Raw genomic sequence first — 15,705 nt, 5'->3', positions numbered from 1 at the left:
ATAGTGCCCTGCTATGTCCTAGTCATTACGTAAGAATTTTCTATTATTCCTAGTATCCTAGGGATAAGAACTGCTGAGTCAAAAAGTATGTGCATTTAATGTTTTAGTCCCTACTGCCAAGTCACAAACCCCTCACCTACCCTCCAAACCGCCCGGAAGAAAGGCTTTACCAATTCCATTCCTGCCAACAGCCATTGAGACTGCCTGTTTCCTTACACCCTTGCCGGTACTGGGTACCATCAATCCGTTTAATTTTTGCCAATCTGATCAGCTGGCTCATTTTCCTTTACTGAAATTCTTACAGCTGGATCCTGTCATAAAATCAGTGTAATATGGGCCTTTGAGAAGGCCGTCGCTGAATTCAAGCGAAAGGAACTGATGCTGCATCTCTCTAATTTGCCACACACTCATTTACGCTCTTTGGAAGATTAACAAATGGTTATCAGGGTAATTGTGAAAATAAGTAGGGGTGGAGATCCCCAACACAACCTACTGTTTTCCAGGAGAGCTTTGAGTTGATTGGCTACGAGACCCCTTCTGCTGGATGTCAGCAAATCGTAGACATTGATCCAGTTGAAAGCCAACCCATTCAGCCTTTCTGCGCAACACACTCAGATAGAACCTGGCGCGCCTGGCTCAGGGTGGTGAAATAAACAGGACTTAATTTACATTTTAAAGTCTTTTATCTCTCTTTAAGGCCCTGTGCTTCATTGACACAAAATTTGATTGAGATGGAAAGAGGGGAGAATGCCGCTTTAATAATGCATGATCTGTAATCTTGGCCCTTTCTTTCCTCGATTTAACATTTAGTTGGAAGCTTGCTGTTTTCCTGTGCTTCGTACATAATTCTTGAAGGATAGTCTTGTCCCTCTGCTAAACCATATTGCCTTGGCGTTCAGATGGTTTCAGGCGGGACTAGCAGTTTTGATATCCACTTTGCCCAGTGAGAGACTTTGGGAGCAAACTGGGGTCCTTACCCTTCTCTCCGTGAGTCCCTGTCTGCCAGTCAGCCGCCACATTGATAAGATTAGCTGGTAATTAACAGCCCAGCCCAGCCAAGCAGAGGAGATGACTCAATTAGCAGAATGTCACTGCATCTAATTTACTTTGCTTATCAGAGATTTATTCTCTAATGACTACAGGAAGAAGAGCAGGGCACCTTCAGTGGAGGGATCTAGGGGTTTAAAAGCTTAAATGTGGTCTAACCTCTCCCTGTCTGATGGTCTGCCTGGCAGTGAGGAGGCTGCTAAGGCCAATTTGGGGAGGTGACTGGGCTGATACATACGGTGCCTCAAGCTTGAAAAAAAGAGGTTGAATGACTCTTAGCCTGAAAGTTGGTGCTTAGATCACAAAGTCTTTGTTCCTTGTTTGTTATTTAGACCCCCCCCTACCTTTTTTTAAGCTAAACTCGTTAATCATATTTATTTGATGAGAAAGTTCCTTCCATGGCTGGTTAGCTTTAGTTGAAGTATTAGTAGTAATAGCAAAAACACCTACTATCATAATAAAAAAGAGATTTATTGAATCCTTCTGATACACTAGGCAGTGTTAAACTTTTTCCATTGGGTGGATTACACTTAATCTTCCAAACCAGGGGTGGCAATTTTTTCTTAAAGGACCAGATAGTAAATATTTTAGCTTTGCACACCAGACGGTCTCTGCTGCAACTACTCACATTTGCCCTTGTTGGGGAGGAAGACAAATCCTCTACTCATTTTAGGTCCTTCTGGCTGGTCTACGAATTAAATTGACATGAGACAGAATAACAGGAGAAAATCAAACAAAGCCTTATAACATGTATACATGGGAGAAACCCAGCAAAACTGAGCAACTCAGCCAGAATGGCCAAGGTTGTTATCTTAAATAGCATCTTCAGCTAAAGACAAAGGAGGATGTTGGGGGTAGTGGTTTGGGACTTCAAAGCGGAGGAAGGCAATTCACATGGAGATGGAAAAGCAAATGTTTGGTGAACAGAACTTTGATAAGAATGGTCTTAGCAGGGACCCTCGCAATCTACCTATACCCAGAATTATGTATGGTGATGGTCTGTCCTGGGAACAGGACTTTTATCTCAAATTCTTTTAGGCCGTTAGGGGGAAGCTCAAACTTTCTTTCAGGCTTTTGTTCTATCAAGGCAAAGAGATACATTTTGGAGTGGCCAATTTTGACTCTCCACACCATTGTATCAAGAAAGTAGCCATAGAATATACGTAAATGAATAAGTATGGCTGTGTTCCACTAAAACTTTATTTACAAAAATGGGCCAATTTGGGCCATCATCTAGAGTTTGCCAACACCTGCTCTAAATCAGTGTTTCCCAAACTTCAGGTTGTGATCTGTTAGCCATAGAATCAATTTAGTGTGTTGCAAAAATAATCTTTTTAAAACATGAAATAAACCAAAATAGAATGAAAATTGTGTGAATGCATCACATCTAATATGGATAACTCCTATTTTGTGAAATTTTAGTTTCAGATCTGTGCATATATATGCGCCCATGTATGCATATATGTATGTATGTGTATTTGTGTGTATTTGTGTGCATATGTGTGTTCTGGGCTTTGATGTAAAATATATATCATATTATGGATTATGATCATAAAAGTTTGAAAAATACCTTTCCCAACAACCCCCTGAAGTAAGTCTCAGTATAATACGCATTTTACAGCTGAGCAAACAGAGACCTAGAAAGACATTAAGTGACTTGCTCAAAGTCACACAGGCGGAGGGCTGGGATTCAAATGATACCCAAATACATCGTCACTCGTACAATAACAAGCAGTAGAGGCAGAGCCTGAGGGGCGGTGCTAAATGCACAGGCTAGTCTAAGAGGCGTTTTATTCTGATAAGATAACAAGCATTTGAGATAAGCTTTTTCCTTTGCCCACTTTGGAAATGTTAATGAGCAGTCAGATGATTAAAATTCCTTCCAGTGGAAGGAAAATAAAGGAAAACAAGGGACAGGCATATTCCACAAATTGAGTGGCTTCCTGTTGAAGCAAAACCGAACGTCTTTTTTCCTTCCTGGTATTTCCATTGCAATTGTTATTTATCACAATGTTCCCCCCCAACACATTTTAGAAAGTCAGTTGGAATTGATTTGAGATTCTAAACAGTCTAGTGAATGAAAAAGCAAAGTGTAACTGATTCAAACAGCCCCTCTTCCCTAATCTAGTAACATGTGAGATGCAATTTAAATGATAATGTTGACCAAAATGCGAGAAATGCAATGCTACACTATAGCAGTGTTTTCTTCCTTCACCCCCACTGAAAAGACAAATGGCTGAGACATTTATATCTGCAGCACTTGTTAGGGAGAAAATGCTCAACCCATTAATTTTATTGCTGTGGTGGTGAATATGGAGGGAGAATGAAGTTTCTGAAGGCTGTTAGAGGACTCCAGCAGTTCACGCACGATGGCGGCTGGCAGAGAAGGAAGCTACAGTGAAATCTAAGAATTTATAAGAAGATTTCTCCCCTAACTTTCATCCTGGTGTTACAGAACAAGTGTTTCTCTAAGTGAGACTTTTGGGAACATTTTCTCTTAAGTTGAGACTTTAGAGTCACTTGGTAAGTTTGTGTTTTTAAGGCCAACCCTCCATAAGTTGTTTGCTGATCAATTTAAAGACTGGTCTCCCTGGCAACCGTGTTTTACTCGGGGTGTGGATTCTGCATACAGAAAGTACAATTTAGGATTATCAGAAATAATGTAAGTAAGTGTTAGTTTCAGTAAGAAAAAAGATAATCAAAAATAAAAGAAAGGAAGCATATTAGGATTTTTAAAAAAGTCTTCGTAAATTAAAAAACATAAATAGGTCAGGGGCTGGGAGTGGGGGGTGGGCACAAGGGGTGGAGGGATGCACTTATGTGGTGACTGACAAACAATAATATACAACAAAAATTTCACAATAAAAAAATTACAAAAGAAAAATAAGGAAATCAGCTTTAATTAAAAACAACTGTTAACTAAACGTCTGTGGATGAATGAACAGATAAAGAAAATGTGGTATATACATACAATAGAATATTATTCAGCCATAAAAAAGGAAATCTTGTCATATGCTACAACACTGATGGACCTTCAGGACATTATGCTAAGCAAAATAAGCCAGTTGCAGAAGGACAAATACTGCATGATTCCACTTATATGAGGTATTTAAAGTAGCCACTCATAGAAACAGAATGTCAAATGGTGGTTGCCAGGGTCTGGGGAGAGGAAGAAACAGGGAGTTGCTATTCAATGGGTATAGAGTTTCAGTCATGCAAGATGAAAAAGTTCTAGAGATGTGCTCTACAACATTGTGCTTATAGTTAACAATATTGTACTGCACACTTAAAAATTTGTTAAGAGGGTATATCTCGTGTTTTCTTACCATGATGGAAAAAAAACCTGTTAAAGTCTTAAGCTTGTGAAGGCAAGAAGCTTTATAAGAAAAGAAAAAAAAAACACACAAATAGGAAAAAAGGAAGAAAATAAATTACGTATGGTACTACCACCTAACAAGACTGCCATTATTATTTTGTAATGGTCTTTTTTTTTTCCAGTGTATTTTGGTTAAGAAGCTTCACAACCATCAGCAATTAACATGTTAGTAAGCAAAGCAAAACTATAAAATGGAAAATGTACCTATCAGCACTCAATTTTACCTGTGTCCTCGTGCTCCAGAGTGGGATTCACATTCAACAACCGGGGATGCTTGGAAGAGGAGTCCAAGCTAGCTCCACCCCAAAGCTTCTTCCAGAGCGTCTGGGGTATTGATACCATGCCATGAACCAGGTACACATACCAAGGCTTTGCTGGAAAGAAATCCAGAACTAAGAGACTTCCACCTACTCTATAACTTCTAGGGCCATGCCTTCAAGTGTCAAGCTTTGCTAACAACAAGTTCTCATTATCCAACAAACTCAGTTTCTCCCATGGCCACCAGGTCATGTGTGGCTCAAGGAAATTAAAAAACTTCCTATACTGTGCATGCTTGTTGATTGATTTTATGTGTACACATATATACATATATATGCACATACACATACATATTATTCTGTATATGTATATATATGATTGTGTATATAAACATACATACATATATGATCAACTACATATAGTTTAAAGAGTCAACAGTTCTACAAAGCCTATTATAAAAACAGAGCAGAAATTTGCTACCCTTAATTTCTTGCCATTTCCCTCCCTTCAGAGGTAACCACTGTTGACTGTTTTTGCTGATTCATTTGGTACCTCCATGTATCTAAATAACATGCTTATAATGTTACATATTGATTTGTCATATTTGGACATTAGCTATTGTCTTTCCCTCAAAGAAAATGAGAATTTATCTCTCTGGTCACCCCTTCCCTGATTCCACCACCACCACACACACTATACACACTTCCTGTCTCTGAATCTTCTCTATGATTTTTGATAGTTCAGTATTCATTTTTTTCTATCTCATGACCATGCCAAATAGTTTCCACAGTTGAACCATGTAACGTATATTCTACGATTTTTCTTTTCGTTTACTGCACTACTTTTTATTTTCTATGAAGTTAATACTTGCCTTTTAAAAATTTGCTCAGTTTTCTATGTTCTTGTCGCTAATTCAACCTCCAATTTTTGGCTAGTAATGACATCCATCCTCATCAAGTAAGCTATCAATTTTATCTTCCAGGAGTTGGAAGCTCTTGAGACCTTCAAACCTGCTCCCCTGTTCCCGAAGCCACGGAACCCAGCTCTCATTCTGGACCTTCCTCCCCCACCCTCCCGGGCAATCCCCTTTATCCTCTATAGTGGATACCCTATTTCTCATAGCCCATGTGTCCTACCTTCTTCATTTATTCTCTCAATTCAGTTGAGCACTACTTTCACTAGGTTTCTGAGAAAGGAGTTATTATTTTTGGAGGTGTTGTATATAAATGTTGGGTATAGAATCCTAGGTTTGAAATCATTTTCCTCAAGATGTTAAAGACATTACTCTGCCATCTTCTAGCTTTCCGAGTTGCTACTGAGAAGTCTGAGGCCACTCTGTTCTGACCCTTTGCGTAGGATCTGCTTTTTCTCTTGGGAATCTTGTAAAATTTCTTTGACCCAGCTTTCTGAAATTGCATGACCGTGTGCCTTGGTCATTGTGCTGGTCTTTTGAAGCTGGAAACATGCTCTTCAGTTCTGGAGAATTTTCTTGAATTATTTAATAGATAATTTCTTCCCTTCCATTTTTTTTTCTGTTTTTTCTTTCTAAAACTCTTGTTGTCCAGATGTAGGTTCTCTATTTTTAAAAAAATTTCTTCTCTCTTATTTTGCATTCCTTTGTCTTTTCACTCTATTCTGAAAATTCTTGTCAATCTTGCAACACTTTCACCAAAGTATTTCTTTGTGCTGTTACATCTTTAACTTCTGAGCGCTTTTTTTTTTTGCTCTCCAAATGCTCATGTTTTTAATAGCAGTAGAACAGTCAGTGCGATGCCCTAAACATGTTAGAGTAACAGCAAGGAGCATGACATGCCTGGGACAAAGTGAACAAGGGTAGTGTGGGAGCCAAAAAGGTCAGAAAGGTAATGGAAGGGGGGACACACCTCATGTAGGGTCACATGGAGCCCTGACATGAAGTCACGAAAGCTGGTCTTTAAGCCTAGCTTTGTCCCTTATTTGGAAAACTCACTTAGCCTCTCTGAGCCTCTGTTTCCCCATCTGTAAAAAGCTGTTTGAATCTCTGAGGAATCTTCCAACTCTAATATTCTCCTGGATCTTCAACTGTATCAATATTCTTTCCCCACGGGAGAAAAGTCACAACACTTAAATTTGCATGTGTATACTTTATGCTTTTCTAAATGCCCACGTATATCTGACCTCCACCCAACGGAACAGAACTCTGACCCTTGAGGAAACTACCAGTTTGTGGTTAAATGACGTGCACAAGGTCACACGAGGAGTTAATGGTGGAGTCAAACTAGAATGAGGGTCTTTGGTCTCCCAAACTAAACTTTGATGTGGAAGCCATGAGCAAGTGTGGGAGATCAAGATTTGGCCACCCTGAAATCTATCTCTTTACCTTGGTTGTTTTCTCTGAGGACATTTGACCTCCCCCACTAACTGCCTAAAGAATTTGACATAGTAACTCCTTCCTGGAATAGATCTTCTATCTGATGGCTGTAATATAATGTAAAATAGATGTTACAATAGAAAAGGCACTAACAAGCCCATCTTATGTCTCTCTGGCCACATTCTCTGGATGGCCCTGCAAGGAGTTGCCAGACAAACATTTACATTTATAAGGGAAATCTCCATTTGTAAAGGTATCTCCCTCTCTGTTTTGGGAAGGCGGGGGGATGGCCTCATTTCTAGAGGCTTATCAATGTGGAAGGTGAGGCCTTAAATCTGCATAATAACCTTACTCTTGTTTACTGTGCTTTAGTGGTAATCTCCTGTGACTGACTCCCCCCACCCCCAACATCCTCCTTTGTCATTGGCTGAACATGGTATTTAAGACGAGAATTTCTGCGATTGTGTTGAGAAATGCAGTGTCCCTGCTTTCTCCCATGTATACAAGTTATTAAACTTGGTGTTATTTTCTCCTGCTAGCCTGTCTTGTTGATTATTTGGCCCGCCATGAGAACCTTAAAGAAAAGGGCAGAGGGGGATTCTCCCTCTCTCCTGACACAAGTCAACCCTCTCAGCCATGCCAAGAAGCAGCTAATTCATCGGAAGGAAAACGCTGAGCCTGCCGTCAGGGTCCTTCAAAGTAAACCTGCTGCACGATTAGCTGAAGGATAGGGCCGTGCTGAGAGTTAGTGCACCAGAAACACCTCATCACATAGCAGCTACTGGAGTGGGTCCCATGAAGAGGACCCCACTCAGCCAGCACAGTTCTGCAGCCGTCATGAACCTGGGCGACTGGACATTTGGGCTGGAGCAGTTCAGCTTTCTCTGCTGTTTGAGATGGATCTGTCATACCAGGGACCAGCCTTTGCTGAGTCCTCTCTCCTTTGAAGGACTGTCCTCTCTAAATATATCTAATCGATAATGAGAGCAAAGAGGGCCAAACTGGAGAGTCCATTGGAGAGAGATCAGAAAGTGCCAGCAACACCATAATTGGCATAATTAGAAAGTATTGTTTTCAGGCAGCAAGGATCAGGTCTTTCCAATTCATAGTTGAAAATGCCCCATGATTAATTTCCTCCAGACTGTGCCTTAGTGATATGAAAAGCAATTAAAATAAGTAATCAAGAAAATCAAAGCATCCTAAGTACTTAAAGATCATAAGACAATGGCACCTAATAATAGCAATAACCAGAGTTACGTTTTATTTTTGCATTTCTTAACTATGTGCCAGACTGTGATAAACATGTCAAAGCCTTATCTCATTTCATACCCAGTAAGCCTCATGAGGTAGGAACAGTCACTCTCAGCATTTTACAGATGACTTCAGGTGAGTTGCTTAGAGCTCAGCTAGAGGCCCAGAGTCACACAGCATGTAAGGGGCAGAGATGGAATTTGAACCTAGGCTACTAAAATGCAAATTCCAACCCTTCTAACTGTTAGGCTGTATTGCTTCTTAAAGAAAGCCCTCTTGACTATTGTCAACTCTGAATGACTTATTGAATACAGGAAAGGAAGTTTATCTTTTCTTTCCCAGTCAGTAGGAGAAGTCATTGATTTTGCAATTTTTAAAATGTGGTGAGATACACACAACATAAAATTTACCATCTTTACTATTCTTAAGTGTGCAATTCAGTGGCATTAAATACATTCACAATGTTGTGCAACCATAACTATTACCCATTTCTGGAAATTTTCATCATCCCAAACAGAAACTCTCTACCCATTAACCACTAACTCCATTCTTTCTTTCTCCCAGGCCCTGATCACCTCTATTCTACTTTCTGTCTCTCTGAATTTGCCTGTTGTGGGTACCTCATAAGTGGAATCGTGCAATATTTGTCCTTTTGTGTCTGACTTATTTCCCTTAACATGTTGTTTTCAAGGTTTGTTATAGCATGTATCACAATTTCATTCCTTTTTATGCTGAATAATATCCCATTGTATGTATAGATCACATTTTGCTTATCCATTCATATGTTGATGAGTATTTGGTTTGTTTCCACCTTTTGCCTTCTGTGAATAATGCTGCTATGAATATTGATGTACAGTATTTGTTTGAGTCCCTGCTTTTGGATATATATTGAGAAGTAGAATTACTAGATCATTTGGTAATTCTATGTTTAACTTTTTGAGGAACCACTAAACTGTTTTCCATAATGGCCATGCCATTTTACACTCCCACCAGCAACGCACCAGGGTTCCAGTTTCTCCACATCTTCTCCAACATTTGTTATTTTTGGTTTTTTGATAATAGTCATTCTAATAGGTGTGAAGTGGTATCTCACTGTATTTTGATTAGCATTTCCCTAATCACTAATGATGTTGAGCATCTCTTCATATGCTTATTGGTTGTTGGGGAAGTATCTACTCAAGTCTTTTGCCCATTTATGAATTGAGTTGTTTGTTTTCCTGTTGTTGAGTTGTAGGAGTTTTTTTTTTTTGCATATTCTGGATATTAATCCTTTATCAGATATATGATTTGCAAAATATTTTCCCTTATTCTGTGGGTTGTCTTTTCACTCTCTTAATAATGTCCTCTGATGAACAAAAGTTTTTAATTTGATGAAATCAAATTTATGTATTTTTTTCTTTTGTTGCCTGTGCTTTTGGTGTTATATCCAAGAAATCGTTACCAAATCCAGTGTTGTAAGACTTTCCCCTATGTTTTCTTCTAAGAGTTTTATAGTTTTAGCTCTTACATTTAGGTCTTTGATCCATTTCGAGTTAGTTTTTGTGTATGGCGTAAACTATGGTCCAACTTAATTCTTTTGCATGTGGATATCCAGTTTTCCTGACACTCTTTGTTGAAGAGACCATCTTTCCCCATTGAATGGATTTGGCACCCTTGTCATTTGATTGTATATGCAAAGGTTTATTTCTGGGCTTTCTATTCTATTCCATTGGCCTTTATGTCTGTCTTTATGCCAATAGCACACTATTTTGATTACTGTAGCTTTGTAGTCAGTTTTGAAATCAGGAAGTGTGAAATCAGAAAGTTTTCCTCCAGGAAAAGTCATTTTAATTCACATGAGACGAAAATTAAAATGTGGATCAGTCTCAGATCAGTTAATGCAGAGGAGTTGGCAATTAAGCCAGCTTGAAGACTAAAGTTCCTGTTAGCATCATCCAAGCTGCAGAATCCCTCAGGGGCTTGTGCCTACCACTCTTCATTCTTATAGAGAGAGGAAGGGTGTAGGGATGGAGACTAAGGATGGTGCTGGCAGAGATGTGAATTGGTCCAATATTTTGGGGGGGCATTTGGAAGTAAGAATCATAACCTTTGAAAATGTGCTACCATTTGACCGAGGAACAGTGTTTTTAGGGAGAGTAATAAAAAATGGACTTACACAAAAATTTACCTGCAAGGATGTTGTCAGGGAGAGGGAAATTACCCCCCTCTACCCCTCCTCAGTTCTTATGGCTGGACTAATAATGAAATTGACACAAGACCAGATTAACAGGACAAAAACCAATTTAATATGTACATATGGGAGATCATAAAAAAATGATGCTCAGAGAGAACAAAGCAGGCAGCTTACATATTTTTTTACACAAAAAAACAATAAATTTGTGACAATCTGACAGGACAATGGGGTATATAATTAGTGAGGAATTCAAGCAGAGTTTAGGCTTGAGGTGGTAAATTAGTAAAAATAACAAGGTTTTTTTTATACAGGCTTCTTGGCCCTAAATTCCCCAGCTCTGGTGATAAGGATGTTTCTATCTCCTGATGCAGGGCGGGTACCTTTCACATGGGAGATTTATTTCCTGCTTTCAAGGGGAAAAGAGAGAGGAGGGTCAAAACTTCACTAAGTCAAACAAGTAACTTTAATTCAAAATAATCAATATGCCATTGTGGCATATTTGGTGGCAGCCTGCCCTGGACACCAACAATGTTCAACCTAGCATTGTTACCATAGCAATAAATAACAAACAAATTTGAGTGGCATTGGTTAAATTATGTTACAACCATACAATGGGATACCAGGCGGCTGTTAGAAACATGTTGCTTTAGCACATTTGTAGACATGAAAAGATGGTAATGATAACTATTTAAATTGAAAAAAATTATATGCACTGTGCAATTTCCCAGTTGTCAGATTTGGAGATCATAAAATATCCAAGCACACGTGCACACATACTGTAAGGATAGATGCCATTATTAATAGTGGTTATATTAGGTCTGGCTCTCCAGAAGCAGATCCTGAGATGAGGATTTGTGTGCAACAGATTTATTAGGGAAGTTCTGCAAGGAGAGATTGGTAAGGGAAAGGGCAACAGGACAGAAGAGGGGAGGAAGCTAGGCAAGGACATATTTCTGGCCCAGTCCCACAGTGGGTAACTCCAGCCTGGTCCCCAGAGGAACTGTGGGGTGTAAACTACACTGCAGGTTTGTCCTAGCATAAAGCAAGGAAGCTGGGCTTTCAGACTCCCTCACCCAGCAGTCTTTGGCCAAAGGCCACCCTAGGGGGATGTAAATTCCCAGGCACTCTGGATAAAGCCGCTCTGGTAGCCTGAGGGTGGTCCCGTGAGGTAGAGCCACAGTTTACCCACGTTGTGGAAGAGGTGTGCAGAAATGGTAAAAGGGATCCTAGGGGATCTAAGTGGAGCACCCGTTTAACACTCTCTATATTTTTGTAGACAAGGACAAGGTATTATTTTTGTAATAGCAGGATGTTATTTAAAAGAAGTATACATAGAAACAAATATCTTTCAAAGTCCTCTGCAATTTCACTTCTGTTTCGTAGAATTATACTTAATGTTCTGTGACAAAGGACTCTTTCTCATGACCATGCCGCACTGGTTGTTCTGGCAGTATTCTAATCAAGCTACGGAGCTTTAAAATCCTCATTCCAGGGAGAAAATATTTGAAAACTGTATATCTGATAAAAGGTTAATATCCAAAATATATTTGGGACTCATACAACTCAGTAGCAAAAAAACCACTGTTGGTGGGAATACAAATTGGTGCAACCACTATGGAAAACAGTATAGAGGCTCCTTAAAAAATTAAAACTAGAACTAACATTTGATCCAGCAATTCTACTTCTGGGTATATATCCAAAGGAAATGAAATATATCTCAAAGAGATATCTGCACCCCCATGTCCATTGAAGCATTATTTACAATAGCCAAGACATAGGAACAATCTAAGTGTCCATTGACAGACGAATGGATAAAGAAAATGTGGTATATATAAAAAAAGGAATATTATTCAGCCATAAAAAAGAAGGAAATCCTGCTATTTGCAACCATGTGGATGGACCTTGCAGGCATTATGCTAAATGACATTAGCCAGACAGAAAAAGACACATAGTGTACGCTCTCACTTATATATGGAATCTAAAAAAACAGGACTCATAGAAACAGAGAGTAGATTAGTGGTTGCCAAGGGCTGGAGGGTGGGGGAAATGAGGAGATGCTGGTCACAGTGTATAGACTTCCATTTATAAGAGGAATAATTTCTGGGATCTAATGTACAGACAGCATGGTGACTTTAGTTAACAATGCTGTATTGTATTCTTGAAAGTTGCTATGAGAGTAGATCTTAGGTGTTCTTGCCATAACAACAACAAGTGGTAACTATGTGAGGTGAAGGAGGTGTTAACTAACCTTATTGTGGTAAACTCTTTGCAATATATATGTGGATCAAGTTGTACACCTTAAATTTATGCAATGTATATGTCAGTTATATTTCAATAAAACTGGAAAAAATTCCTCATTCCAGGGACCAACATATATCACTAATAGTAACAAACACAATGAAAACAATCATAACAGCAACGATGACATGTGGAACCATCCTTTACATCAGTGTTAGTAATAATAGTAACATGTATTGAAGCCCTCTCTGGGCTGGGTCCTGGCCAAAGCACTTAACGTGCATTATCTCATTAAATCCTCATAATAATCTTATGAGTTCGGTACAATTATTATCCCCATTTCCCAGATGGGAAAAACAAGGCCAAGAGAGGTTAAATAATTTGCTCCACCAAAAGCAGTAAAAGACAGAGCTTGAACTTCACCCAGGTTTGCCTGGTGCCAAAACTCCTGTTCAGAATCATTGAACTGAGCTAGATCCCAATCCATGTGCTTCTCCTCTTATATTTGAAGAAACATAAGTTTTGAATTCTGATCATGGCCAGTTCTTCTGCTGTCACATTGTGCTCCTTCTTTTTATATGTAAGTCCAAGCATATTTCTTTGCTGCTTTTCCTAGCCTCTTTGGACAAGCTATTTTAGCTTCTTTCTGTTCATAATCTCTTGGGAGAAGGGCTGATGTATTTGTAAAATAATGAACAAAGCCATCATTGTCTATGGAGAATACCTGCCCCAGTGCATGCTGGGTGGAGCATTTTATAATATTCAAGCTTCACTCATTGCCTTCCCTAAAAGATAGTTTTCTCTGATCTAAGGGGAAACCTTACCTCTTTGTCTGTTGCAAATATACATGATAAAAATGGACAGGGGCCAAGAGACGTATTATAACGTGAGAAAAGCATTTCCCAGGACATTAGACTAAGGATGATAATTTTAGAAATTGCCAAATAGGATAAATGAGTGGCTTCCTTCTTCTTCTGAACCATTTTCCTTTCATCGTCCTCTTAAGTCTAAATTCCTGGCATAGAGCTCTACGTGAAACAGGTTGAAAGAAATAGAAATAAACAGATGGTTCAAAAGAAATGGAGAGGATTTAGATGACTTCCACAGGTTAAATTTCTATCCAAAGATTAATTTGCTTGCACCAGACTCGACTTTTCAGATTCCTGTTTGCTTATGTATGAGGAAAAAAACAAACTCAGCTAGGCTGAATCTAGCGATTAGTTAAAGTACTCAGACACCCATTATTGAAAAATCTCCATTCCACTTGGAGTTGGGGTTTGCTTAGTGCCGCCTGATAATAACTTTCTGCCTGACTGATGGCTACTAATTCTGAGAGCGGTACGTGAATGTCAATCACAAATGGAAATAGACACACAAACTCTAGGACCCATTAAGCCCGTTGCCGTGATCGCATTCCCCAATGCGTGTTGATTCAAAATATAGGCTAAAGAAATTTAATTGCATTCTGGATGGGAAACATTTATGCTTCGAGTTTGCTCTGTTTGGGGCATGCAGAAGAGAAAAGAGAGGAAATGAAGCAGAAGGACCTCGGGGGATCGAGAGAGCATCATGCCCCGCTGACAGGTGCAGAGAACAGACCTAACATCTGTGAAAGGAAAGTCAAGTACTTAGGCACAAGGTGGTAGGAAATTAAAGCACCAAGAGATGGTTAAGCTGCTCAAAGAAGTAGGCTGGGAAGGCGATTGTGTTTTTCTCAATCAAGAACTGGCTGCGTCTAAAAATATACAGCCTACCAGACTTCCTTTTCTCCCTCCTCTTTCAGCCCATTGGCGTCGATTTGTTCTTAAAGCATGGAAGGAGGCCTCCGGGAGCCCAGCTACATTGTCACGCAGTGAAAATGAGCACTTAAAACATACACACTTCTCCCAACTTCATGTGCTTGAGGCAAATGGGTTTGGAAGAATTTCACCCACTCATGGAGTGGCGGAGTACCTCTGGAACCAACTAGGCTGGGGTGTTCGCTTTGTTTGTTCTGTCTTGGATTTTTCAGATGAGGCTTAGGAAGGACAAAGAACCTGGGTGGCAGTCTAGTGCGGTGCTTAGACAGAGGGGCTCAAATTCTGGATCTGCCACTTGACAAATCACTGAGTGATTTGGGCAAGTTGTAATCTCCCTGAGACTCTGCTTGTTTTTCTGTAAGTGGGGATGAAGATGAGACTATTGATGACATAGCATTTACTATTAGGATTGACTAGGGTAATGCATGTAAAATGCACTATATTTATTTAACATAGAGTTGTCGAGCAGATAACGTTCTAGGTGCTACATAACCTTGTTTTCTGCACTTGGGTGACAAGCATAGCTAATAGTGGCAGCAACTAACCTTTATCGAGTATCTACTGTGTGCCATGGCCCTGTGGTCACCTTTTGCACATGTGTCATTGTATCAGTCAGCAACCCCAGAGGCAGGCACTACTTTTTATCTCCATCACGTAGATAAGGAAACTGACTCTTAAAGAGGGAAATCGAGTAACGGCCCAAGGTCACACAGCTAGTAGGTGGCTGAGCTGGGATTCATTCCATTTTCTTTCAGTATGTGTTTATCGGCACCTACATCAGGTCACACACTGTGCAAGAGGCAGAGGATGCAGCGATGAACAAATGGGGCAGGTTCTCTGTCCTTATGGTGCTTATACTCTAGTCGGGGTGCATGCAACAGCACATTGTAGAACAACAATTTAGTTCTGACTCCGATGACTTTCAGGAAGGAGATGTGTGAGGGCTGAGGGCTAGATCTGACCTGGTTTTAGGGAGTGACATTTAAACTGAGATCTGAAGGAGGAGTAGGAATCAGAGCAGAAGGGCAGCTGTGAAGAATGTTCCAGACTGGAGGCCATTTTCATGGTGTAGTTGCTCCTCAGGCCTGTCTCTCCAGTCTATTGAAAAACCATGCTGGAAAGGAAACCATCAACAAAACGAAAAGACAACCTAACAATTGGGAGAAGATATTTGCAAACCATACATCTGATAAGGGCTTAATCTCCAAAATAT

The sequence above is a fragment of the Ceratotherium simum genome, chromosome 26 (genome assembly GCF_057802395.1).
Source record: "Ceratotherium simum simum isolate JZ-2026a chromosome 26, ASM5780239v1, whole genome shotgun sequence".
NCBI classification, from domain to species: Eukaryota; Metazoa; Chordata; class Mammalia; order Perissodactyla; family Rhinocerotidae; genus Ceratotherium; species Ceratotherium simum.
The sequence above is the reverse complement of the archived record's forward strand: the minus strand, read 5'-3'. Positions refer to the sequence as shown.